The sequence below is a fragment of the Bombus impatiens genome, unplaced genomic scaffold (assembly GCF_000188095.3).
Source record: "Bombus impatiens unplaced genomic scaffold, BIMP_2.2 scf_0232, whole genome shotgun sequence".
In the NCBI taxonomy this organism is placed as follows: domain Eukaryota; kingdom Metazoa; phylum Arthropoda; class Insecta; order Hymenoptera; family Apidae; genus Bombus; species Bombus impatiens.
In genome coordinates, this window is record NT_176651.1 from 265,019 (window position 1) to 291,222 (window position 26,204).

Consider the following 26,204-nt stretch of genomic DNA (forward strand, 5'->3'; position numbering starts at 1 on the left):
AAAAACCTCGAGCCGACAGCAACGAACGATTCGCGCCGATCGAATCAGTTGCCAAAAATTCGTAACTTTCGCCCGATAATTCCAGGACTCGCTAACGTCTCTGTCGATGGATATCGGCGATTTTTGAAAAAATCAGGCACGCTCGATGCACGAATGGACGATGATGAAATATGCAGTTTAACGAGTCTGTAAAATTCCGGGGCGGCCGTATCCCGCGCCCAGTTTCGCCATTTCACTGCTGAAATATAAATGCGCCAGCTAAGCAGCACCGCGGAATGGCCGTGCTTTAGTCACCGCACGTGCACACGTCACAACGCTCGATAATCAATTTTTCGCAAGTCGTTCGTTAAGCCTTCCAATTTCTATCTTAAATATTGAACAAACCGGCTCGTGGCCATTTAACGGCCAGGGTACTCTTCGCGAGTGCGCGTAATCTGCAAATAAATGAAACATCGGATCGCTTGGAAAAATCTCTTTCGATTTTTTATTATCGGTTTAGCCGCAAACTCTGCACGCAGGTACGTAACATAAAGACGATTGTTCGTCTTTCATCAATGGAATTTTCAGCAACAAAGCTTCCGTGCACATTACAGCGTGTAATAGGAGAAGAAGAGCGAGGTAAAAAATTCTAATCGGCTGTATCCTTCTGCGTTAAGTAAACGGAATATTGCTTATAAAAACTGAGGGAATGATGGGGATGAAAAGAATTTACGTGGTGATGAAATTTTCTGCCACGACCCACCGACCATGCTTTACAAGTTTACAAGGACGGGATTAAAATTGACTAGGTTCGCTTGTCAACACGCGATCGTACAGTTTTATCGCGCAAATGTTTTACGACTGCGTTCTCACGTACAGAACGTATCGACGTTTTTACGGTAAGTCAGTGAAAATCTGAGAAAAAATGTATTTGGGTTCTAGCGAGCGAAAATATTTCCAGTCATATTACTCCGGATGTATTAGTCCTTGTAAAAACGTCATTTCTATAGGAAATGTTAGATTCTTCGTATTAAATTGAAAGTCACAGATCGACTACTATCGACAGAATTTTTATCGAACCGATGTCTGAAAGAAATTCTTCCTCGCGTGTGTAATTTGCTACAAATTGTATAATACAAGTATCGATGATGCATAAATATCGAGATATGTGTAATTATGTGTGCTACGCTAAATTAGTTGCGTAGTAGTGACACACGTATATGAGTATGAGTATGTGCATGCACAGCATAATGTAATACACTACACATGTACTCCAGTTCCATTAACTGTTTACTCGATTGAAAGTTTGATTAACTGTCTTAATAAATAATATCTGACTCCTTACATTTTCTTTGAGATAAATTTTTGGAAAAAAGATGCTGTTATGATAAAGCTTAAAGCACATCGGATAATACGAAGCTTCGGTTAAACTGGTCTCGGATAAGCAAGACGACAGTGTACCTCATATTGCGAGAAGGAGAATTTCGTATGACTTTTTTATTGATACTAAATATTGGCAACTAAGTGATTGCGGATTTTGTCATTAGGTGGTATTGACATCTGTACATAAGAATTCGAACAGTACTTAGTCTCCAAGCCAATAAGAATGAGTTTCGAATGACGGAGGTGCGTGAAACGACTGTGATAAAAAGTACGACTGATTGTGTTTTCTGCCTCCAGTCCTCGTACATTATCCGTACATAATAATTTACGAAAGAATTCGAACAGTTATGGCCTTTATTATTACATACTATTGAGATATGTGTAATTTTGTGTGCTACACTAGATTAGCCGCGTAGTAGTGACACGAGTATATGAGTACGAGTATGTTGGAGTATGTGCGTGAACAGCGTCTCGTAAAACAGAAGAATGCGACTGTTCTGTCGATAAGGAAGATGGCGAGACAAAGAGAGTGCTGAGACGCGTGCAAATGTGTATCGACGAATATCTTGTACATCACAAATGAAATAAATCTGAAACTATTTTGATATCAATTCTAAGTGTAATCTGAATGTTCCTATATATTTATTTCGATGATTAAGATGCACAATTCTCGGCAATAAATAAATTGGAAAGGCACGTAATGAAGCAAATACGAGTAGAAAATTACTTTGAAAAGTCTTCGTGAATTTCATTCTATATTTTCTATATCTTTTGATGTTTCGTTCGATTTTTTCAAACATACGTTTTACCAAAATTGCGATGCTACGGAGTAAGTTTTAAACCGTGTTGACCTCCGATACACGGTGCATGGATTGCTATTGATTTTAGAAATATCTAAAAAATTTGCCTTGCAATTGCATGTGCCCGACGATTGTACATGTTCGGTGCTTCAATATTTGCCATGTTGAAACCAAACTAAACCTTTCCATTTCCCTGTGTTTCCAGCTTAACCCCCTCACTCGCAAGTGCACCGCGCGTTCACGCCGAAGAAGCTACGACAGCGATATCGTCGTGGAGAAACTTCATCGTACGCGTCTTGGTCATACACAGGCAGACAATGATGAAGAATACAAAAAAGTAAAACGTTAAACGTAATCCTCGTGCGCGTAGAATGTGGTTAGTGTCGCGAAGATCGATGACCCAGAACAGTCGTGCCATCCTATGAGCGTTTCGAAAATTACGGCCATTGCACGCGTATGAAATATTCTATGAAAACTACTATCTTTGCATTATTATTATTATTATTAGCCTGCAAATCGGCGGCAAAACATAAGATGGGTGAAATATTATGTTGGCAACTAAGTGATTGCGGCTTTTGTCATTAGGTGGTAACGACAAAGTGCGCAATCACTTAGTTGCCAACCCAATACAAATCGCTGCTATTACGCGACGAGCTTCCAAGGGAATTTTGTATTTAGCTGGATGTTGCTGGAGAATTGGGAAAATGTGGAAGATGAATGGACCACAAGGAACAATTTTCTAGAAACCATGGATACAGAAAAGTTGTCTGAAAACGATGACAATGGGATGACGAGACGAGCAATACGATGATAATACGTCTTTTGTGGCGAATTTAATTTTTGCTTGAAATTGAATGGCACTATCCAATAGATGGACCCAATAGTTTTGTTCTTCTTTTATAGATTTTCCATTCTTCGTAATAATCGCGTTCGCCTCGGTTCTATTAATTTTACGTCCATTCAAAAATATAATAGAATACCAGGGCAGTGTATGATAAAATACCAAGGAAAAAGATGCTACATAAAATGGTACCTATCATAGGCTGTACTATGAATACTATTATTTTTCAAGTATCGTGTTCGATGTCGAACAGCAATTTCGAAATGCTTGTATTTACTTGATAAATTATTGAATAGATTACACGCTTGTGATTATATTTATCTACAGTGTGTAAAGGTGCACGCGATAAAATAGGATTACAATCAGTGAACGTAATAACAGTATTTTCTACTTCATTCGCCAGCTCGAACGTACACCTTTTAGACATGGAAGATGTTAATTTTTAAACAAAATTTCTTAGAATCATATTTTATGGATAGCTCGTTGCAATTCTCGTTTGTCACTGAGTTATTATTCATGTTTCCATAGAGCTAAATAACCAAAGAATGATACGATATATTCAACAATAAAATATGCAACGTATTTAACACTAAAACTGTCAATCTACACCGCATATCTAAATATAACGATTAGAATTAATGAAGCGTGTAATAAAGATCAATTATGTATCGTATACAGTGTCGAAGGGATTATTGTTGTAAATGTTTGTTCATAATAACGTTATTCAATTAATTGTCCTTTATATATCATCTTTGTACATCCCTTGCTTACTGTAATCGAGAAAAACAAAAATTTATTACAATGGCTGTTTTGATATATTAAGTAACAATTAATCAATAACACAATTATAAACAAATATATAGAGCTACATAAACAAATATATAACAGCTACCTATATACATGTAATTATTGCTAATTTTCTGAAGTTCTACCTGGACAAAAATCAATCAATTTGTTCAAAGTCCAAATTCCTATTCCAAAGACAGAACACCTGTACACTGTGGTTCCTACAGATTTGGTGATTTCAGTGTTACCACTCGAGTCACGCGATAAACGTTCCCAGCAGTGTAATCAGTAAATCGCACTTTTCCAAGATTCCTTTCAACCATTGCCGGAAAAAGAAGGGAACACGCCTATTTTCTTTCCTCCGGGACGCATTGTTTTCAACTATCCGCAGCAGCTGAATACGGCATCAGCCTCGCCAACTGCGAAAATCCCTAGAGGCGACAGTCGTTGCGCGGAGAAATTGCCAAGTGATCGGATGGCAAAGGTCGAAGGCGAGTTCCGCCGCAAGTGGATTCCTAGCGTCAAGCTATTCCACTGCACGTAACTAACAGTTCCCCGTTGCTTTTTCTTCTCTTTTTATGAGCTTTTATCGTCAAAATTATTTATAATACAACGTGTGCAGAATAACTAGCGCCACGTTTAAGCGGTTTATGAAACATCGTTATTAACCTAATGGTCGTGTAAGCGAATCCTTGCGGACTATACGGGGAATGAATTGTTTTAAAATAATTAAACAAGCAGCTGCAGGGACTTTTGAATTGCAGCTGGCAATTATTATTATTTATTTCTTACTGCGGCAATACGATCGAATAAATAAAAATAACCACGGCAACAGCCTAACGTGAGCAAGTTAAGCGAGTAGCTGGAGACTGTTTTGTAGAAGACACTGCAAATGGTAAAATTGAAGAATTTTGCTTTTCCATTGGGAAATGTTCTACGTAGCAATGAGAACACTGCAGCGTAGAATTTAAATGCAATTTCTTTTTGCAAATAATTATTGACAATGCTGGAACATGGTGTCATAATGTCGCCTGTGTGGAGGAAATTTAGTTAATTGTTTCTTCGCTCTTGTCCCTGCCACCGACCTAAATCAATGCAATTCTTTTCTTTTTATTTTTCACGAATTTCGACTACGTTAACGCATACGTTTTTCTCTTCCCTCTTGTAAAACGTGTCTCCTCGCACTCGTGTTTTCTACAATTTTATTCCTCGGTTTTGGACTTTTTACAAGGGACACGAGCAAAATAAGTGGATGGCCAGACTGAAAAATATCCACTGACTAGTCCTGTATAGTTCTTGTTTGAAATGGTTTGACCAAATTACCTGGAGGATAGTCTACAGGAAAATGTAATTTATCTGACAATATGCAAATACCAGTGGCAATTAAAAAATAACTATGTCTAAGCAACTTGTCATATTGCATTTTTATATATAATTACTATACAAGAAGATGTAATTCATCTGACAATATGCAAATACCAGTGGCAATTAAAAAATAACTATGTCTAAGCAACTTGTCTATAACAATACAATATTGTGTACCATTTGTTATATTATATTTGTATAATTGTATAGATAACCAAATCAGACTGAAAAATATCCACTGACTAGTCCTGTATAGTTCTTGTTTGAAATGGTTTGACCAAATTACCTGGAGGATAGTCTACAGGAAAATGTAATTTATCTGACAATATGCAAATACCAGTGGCAATTAAAAAATAACTATGTCTAAGCAACTTGTCATATTGCATTTTTATATATAATTACTATACAAAAAGATGTAATTTATCTGACAATATGCAAATACCAGCGGCAATTAAAAAATAACTATGTCTAAGCAACTTGTCTATAACAATACAATATTGTGTACCATTTGTTATATTATATTTGTATAATTGTATAGATAACCAAATCAGACTGAAAAATATCCACTGACTAGTCCTGTATACTTCTTGTTTGAAATGGTTTGACCAAATTACCTGGAGGATAGTCTACAGGAAAATGTAATTTATCTGACAATATGCAAATACCAGTGGCAATTAAAAAATAACTATGTCTAAGCAACTTGTCTATAACAATACAATATTGTGTACCATTTGTTATATTATATTTGTATAATTGTATAGATAACCAAATCAGACTGAAAAATATCCACTGACTGGTCCTGTATACTTCTTGTTTGAAATGGTTTGACCAAATTACCTGGAGGATAGTCTACAGGAAAATGTAATTTATCTGACAATATGCAAATACCAGTGGCAATTAAAAAATAACTATGTCTAAGTAATTTGTCTATAACAATACAATATTGTGTGCCATTTGTTATATTATATCTATATAATTGTATAATTGTATATTTGTATAATTGTATACATAATTACTATATAATCAACAATTATGTGTTATAATCGCATATTGCATTTGTATTATCATACAAAATAATACTCGTGTTTTCTACAATTTTATTCCCCGGTTCTACATTTTCCAAGGGACACAGGCGAAAGAAGTAGATGACCTGACTGAAAAATATCCACTGACTAGTCCTGTATACTTCTTGTTTGAAATGGTTTGACCAAATTACCTGGAGGATAGTCTACTGGAAGATGTAATTTATCTGACAATATGCAAATACCAGTGGCAATTAAAAAATAACTATGTATAAGCAAATACTGTATATCATTTGTTATATTATATTTGTATAATTGTATTATCGTATATTACATTTGTATATATAATTACTATACAATCAACAATTATGTGTTATAATTGCATGTTGCATTCGTATTATCATACACAATAATAGAAATACACTTCCTTCGAAACGCGTTATCTAGCATAGCGAATGTCATAAAATGTACAGGACATTGTGGCTCCTTTAATTCGCAGTTATTTCACTGACGCGACCGCGGTCCTCCGCCACCGAATTCAACCCTCTTTTATGTCCTCGCCATCCAGTTCGTGAAATTAGTCGTAATATCATTGGGCTTCCTCGATGAGATCGCTGATATAAAAGCGCGCACCAAGATTATCGAACCTCGATACCGAGCTAATTGCGGATCCGGGCTTTTATTTCGATTGTTCGGCACATGGAATTTTTGCCTGGCCGACAAATCGCTGAATTTTACACGCCAGCATTCTTTTGCGTACGGGGTAATTTAATAACGTTAATAAACTGACGAGTTACGAGTTGTAAGTTATAGATTTGCCTTTACGATTTTTCAGTTAATGATAAAATAATGGGAAGTCAGGGAATTTGGAAAATTTAATTACGAAATTTTTATCCTTTCCAATAAAAATAATTTGTTGTGCCATGACAGTGAATATTTTTATGCTATGTACAATATTACGCTACTATTATTTTCTATTGTATCGTTATATTATATTGTTACAGATACTATGCTATGTTACTGGTATTGGTGGCTTGAAATTTATGGCTTGTGGATCACTGTGTCTACCAGTAATGAGCCTTGTTGGAAATTGGAAATCTTTACGTAAATATTTAATGATACAATTGAAAATATCAAGGAAAATGTATATAAATTTATTACAATATACCACCTGCTGCCTGTCGATATTATTAATCAATAAATTATTTTACAAATCCCAAGTTATTTTTCAATAATTATCGTTAGGGTGTAGGAGCAGTGTATTGGGTTGGCAACTATGTAATTGCGGGTTTTGTCATTAGGTGGTAATAATTACATAGTTGCCAACCCAATATGTATCACAAAACACAGTTGGCACGTATTACACGCGTTTTGAAGATTTTATCACAGACCTGTTTGATTAAAGCTGGCGTTTAAAATTATCAAATGTCGAAATATAACAAAATAAAAATAAGCAGAATAAAATAAAATACCAAATAGACGAGGGTACAATCCCTGACTGCGGAAAGGTAAGCGAGGCCAGGTGATAAATTCGAATATAGACGCGAATATCTGAATAAAAATTTTTAAAACCGTGTCAAGGGAAAGTAGCAAGTTACGTTGTAAACTAAATCTGAAATTCTGTTATTATATAGTTTCCTTTCCAGTTTCAACCACGACCAATTTATTACGTATAGCAATTCATAAATTGTGCGATTGAATAATTATTATGTGGTGTCTATAACGTGAATGTTGTATCAAACTGTGATATGTTTTGGTGCATTTGCGGAATTTTCATTATGTTTCGACGAAACGTCCGATTCGATCAACCGGATTCCTGTTACGTAACGAAATCCCTTTTGTTGCTGTACATATACAGACGTAGCATGAAATTTAACAGCGATAAAATCTATTCTAATTGGAAATATAAATTGAAATAATGGGCGCAGCTGAGGGCGGATAATTCTTTTAGGAAATTTCATACACTCGTTCACTAAATACCATTTGTCGAGGACGATGTATAAACTGAGAAAATATCGTGGGAAAGTAAATTAGAAGTTTGAATATTTAGTGATATCGTGATCGATGAGATATTTCTTTCGGGCGTACATTATTAATTTAGCGTTTTCAGTAACCCAGTTTAACGTGTGTTCATCCGTCATTTAATTTGGAACAATGAGCTCCAAAGTTTGAATTATTAAACACAATGAGAATTAGATTTTCCGTGGCAAAGGAAAATTAGATTGTCAAAAAGAAAAAAAAAATATAGCTAAAATATTTTCAGATGCCAACCACACGTTCATTTAATTAGTGTTGGCACTTTGGTGTTTCGACTTGAGGCTAATAATTAGTTACGCCGTTGTTAATAGAAATGTCATCCGACAATCAAGTACTTCAAAACTATTTCATTCATTTATCAACGGCGTCCGTAATGGCATGGCGAATGTAGTCCGCTATAATTGCTTCTTCAGTTCCAACTAATTAAGTGCAGCCTCATTACAGTTCTCGATCGAATCGTTGGTACAACTGCACGAACGAACGTAATCGAAACGAACAGAATCCATCGAACGACTTGGCTCCATTTTTTCCCTCTTGGGCTGGTCGAAATCACATTTCATTTCACGTTACTAGCGCGGATTTATTAACTTATTACTCCATTTTACGTGATACGTAATTACAACTTTTGATAATTAACATTCCAATCAGTTGAATCAAAAAATTCATTTCATCGGTTCCCAACTCAATTGCAGGTTCTAACTTCCAACTCACATTCAGTATGTCGCTAGTATTAGTGTACTTACTATCTGGATGACAGCGTTACAACGTCATATATTTACGAATTATAAAAATCTGAAGCAAAAGGAAGCGTTGACCATACTTGAAACAAAAAAAAAAAAAACAAGGAAAGAATAGCAACACATGTCAAACATGGCTGTTGAAACGAGCAAAACTCTCACAGAAAGGAGACTAAAAAGAGAACATCCCACTGACCTCAGTAAAGAAATAAAATAGTCAATCTTAAAGATGGTATCCCGCTGAGGTTAGGTTAGCCATCCACATGTTACTTAGCAATAAGGCTAGAAACATTTACCAAATGTCCAGCTGGACAAATTGTAAAGTACAAATTAAATAATAATAAAAAAAAGAAAACTTTGACTGGTTAAAATAGACAAGCTTGAAGATGGTATCCCTGTGGGAGTAGCCATCCACATGTTATTCAGCAATTAAGTTAGAAACATTTACTGAATATCCAGCTGGACAAATTGTAAAGTACAAATTAAATAATAATAAAAAAAAGAAAACTTTGACTGGTTAAAATAGACAAGCTTGAAGATGGTATCCCTGTGGGAGTAGCCATCCACATGTTATTCAGCAATTAAGTTAGAAACATTTACTGAATATCCAGCTGGACAAATTGTAAAGTACAAATTAAATAATAATAAAAAAAAGAAAACTTTGACTGGTTAAAATAGACAAGCTTGAAGATGGTATCCCTGTGGGAGTAGCCATCCACATGTTATTCAGCAATTAAGTTAGAAACATTTACTGAATATCCAGCTGGACAAATTGTAAAGTACAAATTAAATAATAATAAAAAAAAGAAAACTTTGACTGCTTAAAATAGACAAACTTGAAGATGGTATCCCACTGGAGTTAGCCTTCAATATGTTATTCAGCAATTAGGTTAGAAAAATTTACCAAATGCCCAGCTGGACAAATTGTAAAGTACAAATTATATAATAGAAAAAAAAGAAAAATTTGTACTGCTTAAAGTAGACAAACTTGAAGATGGTGTTCCACTGGGGGTAGCCATCCACATGCTATTTAGCAATTAAATTAGAAAAATTTACTGACATATGTTATTCAGCAATTAAGTTAGAAAAATTTACCAAATGTCCAGCTGGACAAATTGTAGAGTACAAATTGTATAATAAAAAAGAAAATATTAAAAAAATTTCCCTCTACGTGCCTTTTGCACAGTGTACGAAAAACTTAGCCAGCTTCGTCCGCCACCCAACGACAATTCCACTTCCAACTGAGAGGAACGAGAGGAATAGCATTTCCAAAATTACCAACTGCCCAACTTCACCATCATTCGCTGCACTACATTTCCATCTCGTTATACAACCAGATAACGTCTAATCGTAAGCCTAACGTTCAGCAAGCACAGCTTCGAATTAACATTTCAATTAGTTGGCGCTGTACAGGTTCGTCCCCTTTCGCGAGAAGGAAATCCATCGTCCGGTTGAATCTGCCTCTTCCCTCTCTTTTCTCTCTCTCTCTCTCTCTCTTAAATTTCTAATTATACACGCTTTTTCCGGAAATCGTCGCATCGTTATTCAACGACTCGGTGCCGGGGTCGGCTCGTTCAACTTCGGCCTACACGCGACTAACGCGACCGTATTACGAGCGTGATTACGAAAGTTGTCAAGTTGATTAAACGTTGTGCCTGGACGCAAGTTGCCTCAAAGGGGTAATCGCGCGAGGTGTCCGCCCGGGGGCATGGCCGAAACTTTCTTAAACTGACGAGATTGCAAGAGTGATTTTCACAAAGAGACGCAGGAAAGCCGGGGTGAAACGGAATTCGACGACGTTGTTTCGTTGACGACAGACGCGATATTGCCGCGACAACGTACGACTATGATCATCAGGCAGAGGCGGTAGGTTCACCAACGCGTGTTCCTATTTTTCTCTGGCCCCAGCTATGTTGGCCTGTGACAACCGTGGAAAGTTTGCCTCCTTTCGCATTGGCGAGTCGAGTTCAGCTATGACGTTTACCTTGCGCCTTACGTGCTCTGCCGAGGAGAAAGTTTGCAGAGATAAGAACGAGGAGGATTTGTTACGATCGGTGTTGGAGAAGATGAACAGCGGTTGGCTCGACGAAGCTGAGAATATGAATGATTTTCAAGCGAAATATTTCTTTTCTCACGATATCGGCTTAGAGATGTTGGATTATGTTTTAGAACGTAAGAAAAAGGAATTGCGTTTGAAATGAAAGTATTTATCGTGATCTTATTGTTAAACTTCCATGAGCGAGTGTGTTTTAAGATCGTCGATTAACTGTTTTTTAAGGAGTTAGCTGCTATTGACGAGTATACTCGTCGCGAAGGAATGGCAATATTTTGTGATACGACCAGCTCTGTCGGTAATAAAATTAGAAAATAACCCGCTCATTTTGTTACAACTTCATTCTATATTACAGTTCCGCCGTTCTATGTCTGACGAGTATACTCGTCGCGAAGGAATGGCAATATTTTGTGATACGACCAGCTCTGTCGGCAATAAAACGTTCGTTTCGTTGCAACTTCATTCTATATTACAATTCCGCCGTTCTATGTCTGACGAGTATACTCGTCGCGAAGGAATGGCAATATTTTGTGCTACGACCAGCTCTGTCGGCAATAAAACGTTCGTTTCGTTGCAACTTCGTTCTATATTACAATTCCGCCATTCTGTGTCTGACGAGTATACTCGTCATCGCTTACATTTTAGGTACACACTTTTCAAAGAGACCGCAACAGCTAACTGGTAACAAAAGTATCGTAGGATTGCAAGTTAACGTTATCTAAAATCACTGTGCATGAGACTATTAAGAAACATAAACGACAGGCAGAATTTCACTATGAAAATCAGTATTTCTTTTTATTTCAACGATTATTCGCTTTCGTTCCGTTCAATTGTGCGTTTTTTGGCATAAAGCTATTTGAACCAATACGTTGCTTCCTAACACGTAAAAGAATCTGACAATAATTTTGACAATAATCCATCGTATTAGGACCACGTTCTTACCAATAAATCTGCACAGTGTGTCACGAAGGAATAATATTCAACTCTTTCAGGAATTCTTTTTCAATTACACTCAAACATTTCCCTTTACCAATCGTCAACGATAAAATCATTTTCTCCTCTTTTTATAAAAAATATTCAATGCGTCAGAAATTGATGAACGAAAGATGAATTTCACGAAGACAAATATATATTTATTAACAAACTGTTGAAGTATCGATCGTGAGAGGATTAAAAAAACAACATAAGATAATCTGCTCGCAGCAAAATACCAAACTAACTCTCTAATTACTCGCAGTACGTATTGTTCGTGGATTAAGAGAGACACGTGCTCGACCATCTCTTCTAATTCGAAACTGATTGAACCTCCGCATTCCACCATGATTCACCGATCGGAAACAAAAAAAAGGACAAGAAAAAAGAGAGAGAAAAGGAAAAGAAAACGAAAAACACGGAAAGGAAGGAAGAAAAACGAAGGGAAATAAAAGAAAGACGTTGGAAACGACGAGAGAGGCACGGAAGCATGTAGCGGGGCGTGTTCGCGTGCCGCGCGGCACTAAACCATCGATCGGCGTAAGAAAGGAACGGGAAATGGACGGGAACACCGTGGACGCATCTGCAGTCGGAGAATTAAAGCTCGGCTCAAGGTATTCACGGAATTCGCACGTTCGCGCGTAAATACCTGTCGGCGGCGCGTGTAAACCTTTACGCTGCTGGAAATTGACTAAGTTTCGCGGATGGAGGGGCGCGGCGATAGCTGGCGGAGCGAATTGCTCGGCAATTTATAGCCACGCTATTTAATAAGCAGCCTCGACGCCGACGTTCACGTCGCCTGAACCGAGTCCAGGCTACGCCACGCCGGAATCGTTACCAGCTCGTTTTCCGATTTCATTTCCGCCCTTGTAAACCCCAAGCGCTACTTACAATCCAGTTCGTATCGGCCTGCAAATTTCCACCGACGTATCCACTGGGCTTGAGAACTTTCCTGACGATCGAAATCCTAAGCTTTTTATCCAAATTGCCTGACGATCGAGGGGAAGACAAACGAGCGTGTCAAGCAACATAATTAATAACAACAATAATAAAGATCTTCGCCATAAGACAATGGCGGAATCGCGATGCAACGAAGAAGTTGGTCGGATTTGTTGAAAGAAGAGAACGACTCTGCCTCCAAAAGCGTAAGCTCTGGTTGGCCGTTCGTAGTCTTTTTCGAGACAATTTTCAACTGGATTGCGCGAGGTCGTTATCATCGCGATCGTCAGAACCAATTAAAACCTTATCAGTGGAACTTTCTGAAGGCTGTAAATTTGAATTTAGGACAATGGAAATAATGCAAAGTCGGTGAATAACTGTCGCATAGTTTAAACCAGTCTGCCAGGACATTGGTAAGAGTTAAATGAAAACTGGATGAGGAGCTTTAACCATCGTTGACCGGCCATTGCTTTCCAATTTAAACGTACGTAGCGGAAAGGACAGGTCAATTTGTGCCGAATTAACGAAAGCGGCGTGTCACGCAAGCCGAAGCGTGCAATCTGCTCGCTGTAAAAATGTTTTGAAGCTGGACAGGCGGTCAGAAAGTTGGCATTTCCACGTCACGCGCGCAAGCAGTGACAACAGTGTCTAATTACGACAATGTCTGGTTGTAATTAGAGCGATTATTGTTAGGTGCAATTGTTTGCATTGTTGCAAGAGAAAATGAAATAAAATATATTTATAATACTATGGATGTAATTTTACGTACGAAACTTTTGCAAGATATGTTGCTTGTTATACAGGGTGGTCGGTAACTGGTGGTACAAGCGGAAAGGGGGTTATTCTACGCGAAAAAAGAAGTGGGAAATATAGAATAAAAATTTTTCGTTCGAGGCTTTGTTCTCGAGAAAATCGACTTTGAATTTTCGCTCGGTACGCGTGCACTTAATAAAATGCACTGTATAAAATCTTCTGAAATTTCATTAACTCGATGCAGCTAGTCTCTTTTAGTCTTTTTCTACTTTTGAATAATAACACGAAGTACGAGTATTTATTTAAGATTTTCTGTTTATTATTTTAATTTATTTTTTATTTTTTATTTATTTATACGAATCGTTGTAATTGTGTACAGTTAGATTTGATTAATTTCCACTGTAGAGATAACTGTTCTTCGTAATTGCCTGGCTTTCGCGATTTCATTGTTTTGTCTTTTCTGCTTCTCTAATTTGCAAAAGTAGAAAGTAAAAGTCCGGTAATTTCGTGATTAATAACCAAACACTTGTTGCTCGTTAGAAGATAATATTTAGTATACGCCGTTAAGAAAAGTCCATTAACAGTTAATCGTAACGAAGTCAGCTTCTCTCGAAGCTAAAGTTGCTGGCTCTGAAGTCAACAAGTGTATAATGTCGTTTCGGTAAACACATTAACTCTGCGAGTTACGAAAATACGCGTTTTTTCCTCCTTTTTCCTACAAACTTGCCGCCTATAAAACTTAGCTACAAAACACGAAGGATGCAACACGAAGAATATACGTTTCAAGAATCAAAATTGTGGAAAATCATTTTCTCCGATAATCAGGAAATTTTAATACACTCGTCTTGCACGTTTTTTTTTTAATTTGATAAAACGTTCGAAATTCATTGAAACTACAATACATATGTACTTTAATAATACACATGTATATGGTCGATGATGTATTTGTAGGATACGTGAGAATGTAGCATCTCGGCAATAAAATTGTTGAGAATTGTTGGATCTTAATAGCCGAAATAATGGTATAGAAACACTAAATTTACACTTAGAATTTATATTACAATAGTTATATATTTATTTGATAAGCGATTGCAAAGATATTCACCGATACACACTTGCACGCGTCTCAGCACTTTCTTCCATACCAGCTGTTAACTGAACAGTTTACATTCCCTTGTTTTCGAGACGCCGCGCACACGCATACTTCCACACACTGATATTCACATACATGTATCACTACTACGAAGCTAATCTAGTCTAGCACAAAAAATTATACACATGTGGCGGCACTCGATCACGCAACTTTCCAACGGCTTCGCGACACAAAGCGCTATACCCTCAAAGCCGACATGCCTAATGTACCATCGATATCCCTACGGTTCTTTCGCCGAATATTCGGAAGAATGCAGACACGGGTGTCACGTAAACTTGAGGGTTGGATGATAAAATAAAATAGCTGAGTCGTAACACAACTATCAATTTTGCTTTTATCAGACTTTATGATGAATTCAGCGATCACGATGGAATACACACTGAATAAACACACATAAATCATAATTCACTCCAGCAACTTTATGTAAAACTTAGTTACACTGATACGTTCAGTACGCGACTGGTCTGAGGGTAGAAACCGGTAAAGATACGTCGACTATTCCAAGGATACGGAATAAGTGAAGTTTTATCGACGATACTGTGTCTGAGGAAAGCTAGGGATGGGTGTGTCCAAGGACACGGGACCATCGGATTTGTCGATGACAATTTTGGTTAGGAAAGTGAGGGCAGTAGACACCGCTTCCGATTGGATAATAAGAAGGTTGGTGGAGCAGGAAGGGTTTTAGCCGCCCTCGAGAGAAAGTTGCTAACGGGAGATACCAAACGCGAGGAAAACTAATTTTCCCGTGTCGACCCGTGGAAAACAATAAATGTAAAGGAAACCTGAAACGAAAGATACTTGTTTGGTCTGAAGGACCTTAACTATGAAAATGCCAAGACCCATGGTGGGTCCTTAGGACTATTGAGAATACGCGCCAAGGATGTGCAGGCATTTGGCTACCACCTTGTCCACGGTGTGTGGCCTGGTCTCTGATGTGGATTGACGTTACACGGGCATCTAATAAACACGTGCGTAGTGGGAATATCGAGGACCAACAAAGAAAAGAATCCATTTGGTTTCGGACCAAAGATTCATTCTGCCCCGAGGTGAGAAGTGCGAAAGGTAAAAAGCGTCATAGCGAAGCAAACACAATTAGAGATACGTGATTATTGACTCTTGATAATTAACCGTTAATCGTTAATTGTTGACCGTAAATTGTTGACTGTTGATTGTTACTAGTTTAATAAACTTTTTTGTTGGACATCAAGAGTATTTCTTGAGGGCACTTTCACCAACATACCACCTCACATATCTCGATAAAAATAAGCTTCATCGCAATGATCCGACAGATTAACGAGTAGCCGTATCTGTGTAGCGAAGTAGCGGCGCGTGATAAAAGCGAAACTTGAGGTATAACTTAGATGAAGGCTAAGGGACAGTTGGCCAGACTGTCCTTCGCCTCACGCGCCAGTTTCCATCGTGTTTGTCTCACCATCTTCCTGGCTATATCGTCAGCCAGCACGGATTACCACAACGGAAACTCGTCGGTAGATTTCGCAATCCCCGGAGTTACATCTAACCGGGAAACCCTTGAGGAAATTATTACACGCCAGAGTAACGCTTTCAGGATCGTGGTCTAGTTTCACACCAGCAGCTTTGCATATCGTTATCGTTGTTGTCAGTGTGGTTTGCTTCCGCCACGTGTTCCGCGATTTTAAAAGCATCGTGTTAAAAGCTTCGCGACACTTTCCACCAAACTTGGTTAGTTAAAGGCGTCTCGGATTAGTTGTTTAAGGGTTGGTTTCTTTTATTTATCGTCGCAACAGTGCACGTTGCTAGAGTTTCCGGTCTTAGGCGTAAGAAGCGAGGCCTGAGAAATTCTTTTAAAGCTGAGAATCTGAGAGCAACTTGGCTGTTATTCATCTTAATTCGTAGATTATATGGTAAATTGTATTGATAGGTTTGATTTTTCTCCTAAAATGATCTTCGATTAATTCGTCCAGCGAAGAGACGCGTGCAGGGGACTTTGAATTTTGCGTATAATGTCGACTATTCGTTGTCGAAAGTAACGAAGATCCTCAGTCACTTTAGGTTTCATCAAATCGTCCGGTCTTCCCAGAAAAATGTAGAAAGTTCATGAGAAGTTTGTAATGTAGAAAATAGAAAATTCGCCAGCTTGGATTAAGAACATAGGTTGCAATTTTCCAACACTGTGATTTTCAGTCGATTGAAAGTTTATCTAATCAACTTTTATTTTAGTTTTACTTAACTTTTGGTCAAAACCCCTCGTTGTCCGATTATCCGAGGTGTCTGAAAAATCGTGGCCACTGATTTCTAAACCATCCGCACTATAAAATTTGTTATAATACAGCATATAGCACGTTAACATTAATTCCATGACTACTCTTCATTTCATTGTACCGAGCGATATAACAAGAGTTGCGTCGTTCGAGCATGAACTAGGCGAAACATAGACTACGCTACAGGCAAACTTCTTACTCTTCAAATACGAATAATGCACTTTACGGATTTCGCAATGATCGTCAGATCGAAGGAATACCGTTTCGAGTCACCATGATTTCTACGATACTTTCGCCGGACTCGGTGAACAGCTTTGCCGCGTTTGCACAGCCCTGAAGATTGGAAACTATAAAATGAAGAGCCGAAGAAGATGTGCCCATTTCCCAGCCTCGATCGTCGCACACTCGCACACCGAGAATTTACGCTTCCATTTACACGATCTGGAATCTAGTAAAGCAGATTTCAAACAGTTGTCACTTCGCAATCGTAAAACGCTCGAATCCTTGCTATGCGGATTTCCAGTCTTTCTCGGTTGTTTCTTCAACGTTCACAGCGAGAGAATTTTCTCTCCACGAACGCTTCTTTCGTTCGTTTCAATCATCGCGTTAACACTAGAACCACCGATAGTTAACACGACGCTATTTCTATCACAACCAGTGAAAATGGTCTTTAAAAAATACGTAATAATAGAATATTTTTATATTTATTGATTTATTACTTTCTTACAGAAGCAATTCCATGTTATGTGGTACATTTTTGCTATTATTAATCCATCTGCGACCATGATCGACCTAAATGAGGGTTGGCACATTTATAAAATTGTAGGACCAGTTTTGACTGCTGTGGCATTTCTAGCGTTAGCATCTAGCGATTTAGCGATCGATCCGGAATTTTCCTGATAACTGATATCGTCGTATCGAATGATACGCGGGAAAAATTTGGAAAACATGTGGCAAGTTGCAGAAAACGAGGAAACTGGATAATTAGGGTTCGATAAACATAGTGCAGGACTCCTGTACACTTTGACAAGTACCAGTCATTTTCACTGCTATTGGTATAAGTACCCTTGATACAAATTATTTTCAGTTTGAATACATAAAAACAAAATAAAATTCATTACATTATTCTTTTAGTTATCATTGCAAAAGTCATTACATCATTGCGGACAAAATATAACAAGAAGTAGGAATTTTAAAATAAAATTGTAAAACCAGTCGATTTGACAGTCTGCGCAATGGTTCGATGTAAATGTATGCATGATATGTATTTTAATTAGCTTTAATTGCTTTTAATTCTAATTAATTTTAATTGCTTTTAATTTTCATTAGTTTATTATTGCTCTTAATTTATATATACATACTTTCAATTTTAATTATTTGAAATTGCTTTTAATAAACATTGATAAAGCAACCAAGAAGGAGTAACATGAAATATTGAAACACATCATGGTAAAATGTGTAAAAAAAATATTGCATAAAAAATTACGAAATAACGATATTGTGTAAGAGATATTAAAACAAATCGTAGTTAAATTACTTACTTTTCAATTACTTTTCGATATCCTTGTGACACAGAATGCATGTTTCCAAATTGCAAACTCCAAAGTATTTTGTTATATTTCGAAAAATCATACATTTCAGAGTAACGCTGCCCGTTTCAAGCACCGTTGTACTTGAGCTTCCTCTTAATTTATTCAATCGATTAATTATTCCCCCGAATATGTTTATTTAATCCTAAATATTTTCTTTCCACGTAAAATTAATTACAAAAATACTGTGTTCGAAATATCGCGTTGGCAACTAAGTGATTGCGGTTTTTATCATTAAATGGTATTGACAAAATCCGCAATCACTTAGTTGCCAACCCAATATAATTTCCACGTTAACAAAACAATTCCACGTTCCGATTTATCATCGTTCAGAATTTAAAACGCCGAGTAATGCTGCATCGACTGCTTCATTTCTATTTAAAATACATACTGTATCTTCTATTTCTATGTATCTACGACAACCTGTATATGTACTAACAGCAAGTACATAAATAAAACAGCCAGAACATGCGAAACGTCCATCCACAGGCGCACTCGATCCATTTTATACGATTTGCTACAACTTCCTAGCATGTTGAAAAAACACTCGGAAACCGGATCAACCTCAACAAAAAAAAAAAAAAAGACGAGCAAATCGTGAAACAAGGGAAACCGAGTGGCAACCAGAACGATCATTACGAAAGCTTCGATCGCAACAGGTGTGTAGCCAATCTTCGTAGGTAACAGGTAAACCGAATACAGAACGCGGATGAAGGATCGAGTCGGCATCTGCTTTTGAAATACACCGTGGTCCGAAATTAGGTGAATTCTATGGGTGCAAGTGAAACGAAAGCAACGAGCAACAAAATTCCGCTGCGATCTTCACCAGCGAGAAGATCGAGTTCAAAAGCTCGTCGAATACGATACATTTGTTTGCCCCGTGCAATTCCAACTGGAGGCAAATGGATAAAGAAAGTCCTACGTGCTGGGAACATAAGTTGGAATTGTAGAATAAAATTTTGTCGTTTTAGGTCCCGAAAAAAGTAGAAATTGAACGTTTTACCGAGGAATTAGCCTGCTACGTTAGTCGGTCAATTGAACAAACTTGTAGACTCGATCTTCGCAAAAATCAGATTCTTCGCGAGAAGGTTTTTTTCCATGTTTGCCATTTATTTTCACGCGTAAAATAACCTAACTGTTGGTTGCCTGTTCTTCGTCAACTGGGAATTAATCAAATGCACGTACAGGCTGTTGCAAATTTAAACGACCAAACTGCCAGGGCTTAACATCTACAGGCGAGAAGACGAGAAAGACGTGTAAAGTTTATGAATGAACATTGTGGCGCAGAATTATGAAGAACCCGTCGTTATCTGTTTTATGTATTTTTATATAACAGTTTATATAATATTTGTTTATAGCTCTATAACAAAAGTCCTCTTTACTGGCAAACTCTGTACAACACGTTTTTACCTTCTTTCCATTTGTGGTTTGAACCCTGGCAGTTTGGCGTTTAGTTTGCGACACCCTGTACACTGGGCAATTTTTTCTCGGAAACGAGGCAATTCCAAAGAAACTTTGTTATTCCCGGATTTTCGCCTAATTTCTTTCGGACTTGGCTCGGACCGCCAATTACAACTGCGCGTGTAGTACATTTTTTAATCGGCCGGAATTTATACACTGTGGTGGGATAGGTCGTGATAGTGTTGCTGCTGGTGTGTATAAGATTTTTTTGTCTTTTCTTTTGGATTTTCTTCTTTCAACCATCCGGGCCGCTCCCTTTTCCTCTCCTAGAAATCGTGAAAAACGGAACTGTGAGTGCCGGGATTCGAACCTGGATCTTGAACGATCGTAGCCAACTACGTTAACCACTGCGCTGCTGTGACATCGACCACATCTTAGTCTACACCAGAGATAAGACATCGACCCTCGATCTTCGGACTCCTTTGCACACGTCACCACCTTATCATCATAACCTACACCGAACCCCTCAACATCGCCAAACCAAAACGCATATAAGCCGAGACTTCAGCAAGCTCGGGCAATTCTCCTTCAGCCTTCCTCTGATTCAGTATATTATTCCACCTCTGTAAAACCATTTTATTTTCAATAAAGTTTGATAAAAGGAAGTTATGAATTGGGTTACGGCTCACCCTTCTTTTTTTTATGATCTAAGTCTCAAGTTTACGTGACACTGCTATCGTCCAGCTGAGGATAGAGTGTTTGTGTAGCAAGTCACTGGACAGAACCCGACGGAACCCGTTTGCTGTTGAGTGCCGCTACAATACGGTCGATGGAATCGCTTAAACGTCTACGGGGAATGTAGGTCGGGGCATGGTGGTCAGATTAAACATCGTTACGTTGGTAAAGATGGCGTACTCGCATATTTCATTTGTTATCGGGCCACGGATACCTGATAAATCGAATGGCTGGGTCCGTGCAACCGCATAATACCGCGATGCATCGAAAGCACCGAGTGGCCCTGGCAAAAATTTAAGCGAATGGTTTTCGACTGCTCGTGAGCGGGCCGCGATAACGCCTCCAATTGAATACACGAACGAACGAGCCTGGCCGACTAATATCGCGGCCGTTTGCTCGCCCATGCAGCCGCTCTTCCCTCCGATGTTTGCTCCAACAGAATTTAAAACGCTGCATTCGCTGTATGAATACTATCAACTCCGGTCCGCGGTTTCGTTTCTTTCGAATTGGCTGTCGCTGTATAAATTCCCAGCGACGAATTCGAATTTTTGCAGCTGCGTGGATTGAAAACGCGCGCAGCTTCCTTCTTCGTTGGCATTTAGAAATTTCAACCAGTTTTTGATGGTTCTAATAGATTTGAACAGAAATTGCTTTACATTTGGATAATAATTAATAATTAATAATTAAACTGTTAGTTGTTTTCGACGAGCATTCTCGTGATGCTTTGGCGATGTTTCTGTTACGACGAGTATACTCGTCACGTTTCGGCGATGTTTCAATTACAACGAGTATACTCGTGATGCTTTGGCGATGTTTCTGTTACGACGAGTATACTCGTGATGCTTTGGCAATGTTTTCTGTTACGACGAGTATACTCGTCGTGTGTAAAATGTAGCTGCGATTTGCTGTTTAGATTGCGGTAAATTGCAGCAATAAAATGAAAAAATAATACAGTCGTTTCGCTACAACTTAATTCTATGTTATATACCCTGTGTCTCGAAAGTATACTACTCGTCATCGTTTGCTCATCGCGACACATTTTAGCAATACACTTTTCAAAGACAATGGCAACGACTAACTGGTTAATAAATAGAAAGTTTATATAATGGTACGAGTTCCTGCACTGGATATATTTGGTTAATATCCAGTTTGATCTTTTTTTTCTTTTTTATTGGAATTTTGACATGGCAAATTTCTTCCAGCAGAATTAACAGATCCTTTTTCTCTTTTTAACAATTATAGGTTTTTCTATTAGTCTATTTTTTATGCACGAGATTTTAAATTGTATCTCTTGGATAGTATACCGAGGAAGTTGACAAATTTCAAAGCTTTTTCAGAGTCCTATATCTGTTACTTCGTACAATTTTATTAATTCTCATCGAAGAAACGATACATTATGATGCGTGTTGAATAAATGATTGTCGTATACGAAGATCTTTGTTGGTTGCAACATCGATACGTGGAAGTTGCTACGTTCTACGTAAACAATGTTTCTTCCGTTCAACTTCTTCGTTTCCATTTTCATGCTACATCGCGAACGATACAATTTCCCTCGGCGTGATTTTTCCTTAGAGAAAGATTTTTCATGCCGATCCCGCAGTTCGTTTCATAACAAACAATCGTGTGTTTTATTTCCTTTCTCGTTACCTCCATCGTTTTATTATTTCCCTTATATAACAACCACGTGTATCGATATTCTTGTTAGCAATGTAGCGTATAGACGAGTTTCATCAACTTCCTGTTATCTATTGTTTAACAAACGTAGTATCATGTCGAAAGATGCTAATTATTGTTTCGTTATTTTCATGTGTATTATATTCCTTTGCATCATATCATTTTTATGTCACATTATTTCTTCAATATTACATTATATTTATTCCAATGTAATTTGAACTTCTGTTTTACCAATTTTTTACTGCCAGACATTTTTTTTTCATATACTTCACGTTGATTAAATTGAAAATTAAATTAAAAACTTTTCCTCAGAGAGAGAGCAGCAATAACGAAATGAATTATCTTCAGATAATGTAAATTATCGTGACTTCTTCTTGAAACAGCCAGCTATTCAACTTCAATTTTTATATCGCTTTTTATTCTCCGTAGAAACGCGTTTAGTGCGAAAGAACGTGATTTTTACGTGGGAAAATCCACGTGTGCGATAAATCAGGCCATCTTATTACTATCCAAGCGCTATATCTCAATCGGCTGCTCGTTCAATGTTGACGTGCACGTTTCTTGCTAAACTTGATGCCTTAAATCATTAAACACAACCGTAAGTACCTGTACAAAAAACCTTTTGCTATTTTCGTTAACACAGCTGGACAGCCATCGATCATTCGAACTTCCAACAATTTTATCGTATCGGAGTAAATTGCTAGAGAACTTGAAGTTTCCCCTAAGCTCAACATAGACTCGATCTACGATCGTAGATCGTAAATACACAGATATTGTTAATAATTAAGAGGCTGCAATAACCAGCGATGAGAATGTAAATACGAGATGAGATAAAAAGAAAGAAGAGTCCATCGAACGATCGTTAATAATCGCTGGTGAATGATTCACGTGACAATAAATTTAGGAAGACAAGACGGATTATTAGGTTGTCCGAAAAGTTTCTTTCGTTTTATAAGGGAATAATAAACGCACAATGTTTTTAGTTATTATGTTGGTTTGTTGAATTTTTGTTGTATTTCAGATTACATGCTTGAAAGTTGATTGCCACAGGAAACTGATGGACGTGATGATGCAAATGAGAACAGCGGTGAATGAAATCAACCAGAACATAACATTCTTACACGTTATATGTCATGTATTATATCTACATTTTTACTATAATTTTATTATGTACGTATGTATGTGTATATTGTTATGTATTGTGTCTGTCATTGTATACATACATATATCTATATTGTTTTGCATATATGTGTAATATGTTTTTGTATTATCATGGCTTATGTATGTTATCTTGCGTTATGCTCTACGTCATTTAGTTTTTTGTAATTTGTGTTCTGCTTGATCTTTACAATACCAAGCCTTTTATAGTTCAAATTGTTTTTATCCATTAAAATGGATCATACCTAATTCGATAAAACAATATAAAAGAAAAATTGTTGTTCGTCTATTATCATCTTATGAAACGAAAGAAACTTTTCGGACAACCTAATACGCGGCTAATCAAGTGTAGCACACAAAATTATACACATCTCAACAGGATGGAACCAGTTGAAGTAATTGGTTGAAGAAGAATTCTACATCTTTAATTGTGTATATCAGTGACCTTGGGACTGCCATTACATGGAAAATAGAATTTAGTGAAACAAAAATATTCTAAATAACGAGAGGTGCATATTGTCGTGCCCTTGAATATAAATTATGTTTTGGGTTGCAAGGTCTAGGAACAAAGAACCTAACAAATAGATTTCTATTTATGTTCCTTGTAACCTTAGAGCTATGAGCTTAACTTTTTTGGTAATATCCTTGTGTTATAAATATATGAACGTGCTGCCTGTTTTTCTATTGTATTGTAACACTATGAGAGTGAGGATTTGGCCCAGAAATTGTTGTTGATTTATTATGAAACGAAAGAAACTTTTCAGACAAAGTAATAAATAAATAAATTAAAAAAATAAAGGATAAAGGTGACTTAAGAAATAAGAGGAAATAATAATAAAGAAAATAAGTGTAGCCTTGTTTCAGCAATTTTCTCTCTTCTTCTCGCGCTTTCACAAAAGATTAACATCCACTTTTTCCCCTCCTAACGCTACTCCGTGTGTACACGGTGAACAATGACACGCACGATCTCGAGATTGACACGCAGAGAGCGTTTCAGTTTGTACTAGAGTTCGGTGTGGTAGTAGGATCGCTGGTGATTACAGTGCGAACGATAAAAGCAACGCTGTTCGACTGAAAGCATTTATTTGCCTCGAGTCAGAACAGCACACTATGTATGTGCATATTATGTATATGGAAAGCGTGGCGCGAGATACGAGTCGTGTAGGTGGCTGGATGTATTGTTTCTCGCGTGGCCCTTTCAGCTTTTCTTCATCCCTCGTGCGCGTTTCTCGCGTCGGAGAGATCAAGCAGATTCCCCGTAGGATTTACAGCAACTTGGCGAATGCTGATTCGCCTGATCTCTGGCGAAAAGCGCAGTCAAGTCGAGAGAACGAGCCAACGTTTATTCAGCTGCACGAGCATCAGACAGGCTATCTTATTATTCTGATTACGCGAGTACCGACGTATAGTGTTCCGCGTAATTTTACCCTGGCGTCCTGTTTCCACACAGCAAATAGAAATCCACGAACGAACAGACGTACGAACGATGGATTCTTGTGAGAAACGTAACTTTAATCCCTAAACAGTTAGCCGTTTTCGACGAGTATACTCGTCATGAAGAAATGACGACACTTTGTGTTACGACCAGCTTTCACGCTAGTAAAATTGAAAAATAAAACAGTCCTTTTACAGCTTCGTTCTACAGCCACAGATACTCGACGAGTATACTCGTCATGAACAAATGGCGATACTTGGGTTACGACCAGCCTTCACGCTAGTAAAATTGAAAAATAAAACAGTCCTTTTACAGCTTCATTCTACAGCCACAGATACTCGACGAGTATACTCGTCATGAAGAAATGGCGACACTTTGTGTTACGACGAGCCTTCACGCTAGCAAAATTGAAAAATAAAACAGTCCTTTTACAGCTTCATTCTACAGCCACAGATACTCGACGAGTATACTCGTCATGAAGAAATGGCGATACTTTGTGTTACGACCAGCCTTCACGCTAACAAAATTGAAAAATAAAACAGTTTTTTTACAGCTTCATTCTACAGCCACAGATACTCGACGAGTATACTCGTCATCGCTTGGTTCTTGCCGCACATTTTAAGTACAGGTGCTTTTCAAGCAAATTGCAACAGTTAACTGCCTAATCGTTATTAGCATATCGCTAATACTTATTGTTTATGTTGCTGTTTGTTATGTTCATTGTTTATTTATCATCGTACAAATGCGGAGTGAAATTCAATTTCCATCCTGTTGTCTCCATACGCTGACCTTTTCCATTCGGTGCAAACCTGACTGAACAATAGCAAAAGCATGAAAAACCTTGCTTTTTATAATTAATTACTATCATAATCGTATTCTATATTATTTTATCAAATTATGTTTCTTCCACTAAAGACCACAACATCTGACAGATTTGGTCTCATGTTTGCACAAGGATGCGTTGTTGTACCAGACACGTTTGTAAAAGAAAGACAAGCCAATAGTCGAAGTTACAGCAGTCGAGAAGTAAAAGCCATTGAAAAGCTCGGTATTTATGAGACGTCACGTAAACATTTCAATTAACAATCTCGCAGTCCCCCTCTCCTTTTTCTCTTTGCTCTTCTCTCATGCACTTCATCAGCTCGTAGAAAA

At 37.6% G+C, this 26,204-nt stretch overlaps 1 protein-coding gene and 1 long non-coding RNA gene across 2 annotated transcripts in view; one reads left to right on the top strand and one right to left on the bottom strand.

Annotated features, from left to right (window-relative positions):
- The window catches only part of LOC100744926 (neurexin-3b-like), a gene marked incomplete at its 3' end in the record, with an annotated part of 469,693 nt that overhangs the window by 264,093 nt on the left and 179,396 nt on the right, over positions 1-26,204 (bottom strand). The gene's annotated exons all lie outside the window — the stretch shown is intronic.
- Positions 9,094-9,443, top strand: LOC112212607. The gene is made up of 2 exons (XR_002946436.2): positions 9,094-9,200; positions 9,358-9,443. It is a non-coding gene; the product is annotated as an uncharacterized LOC112212607 (long non-coding RNA).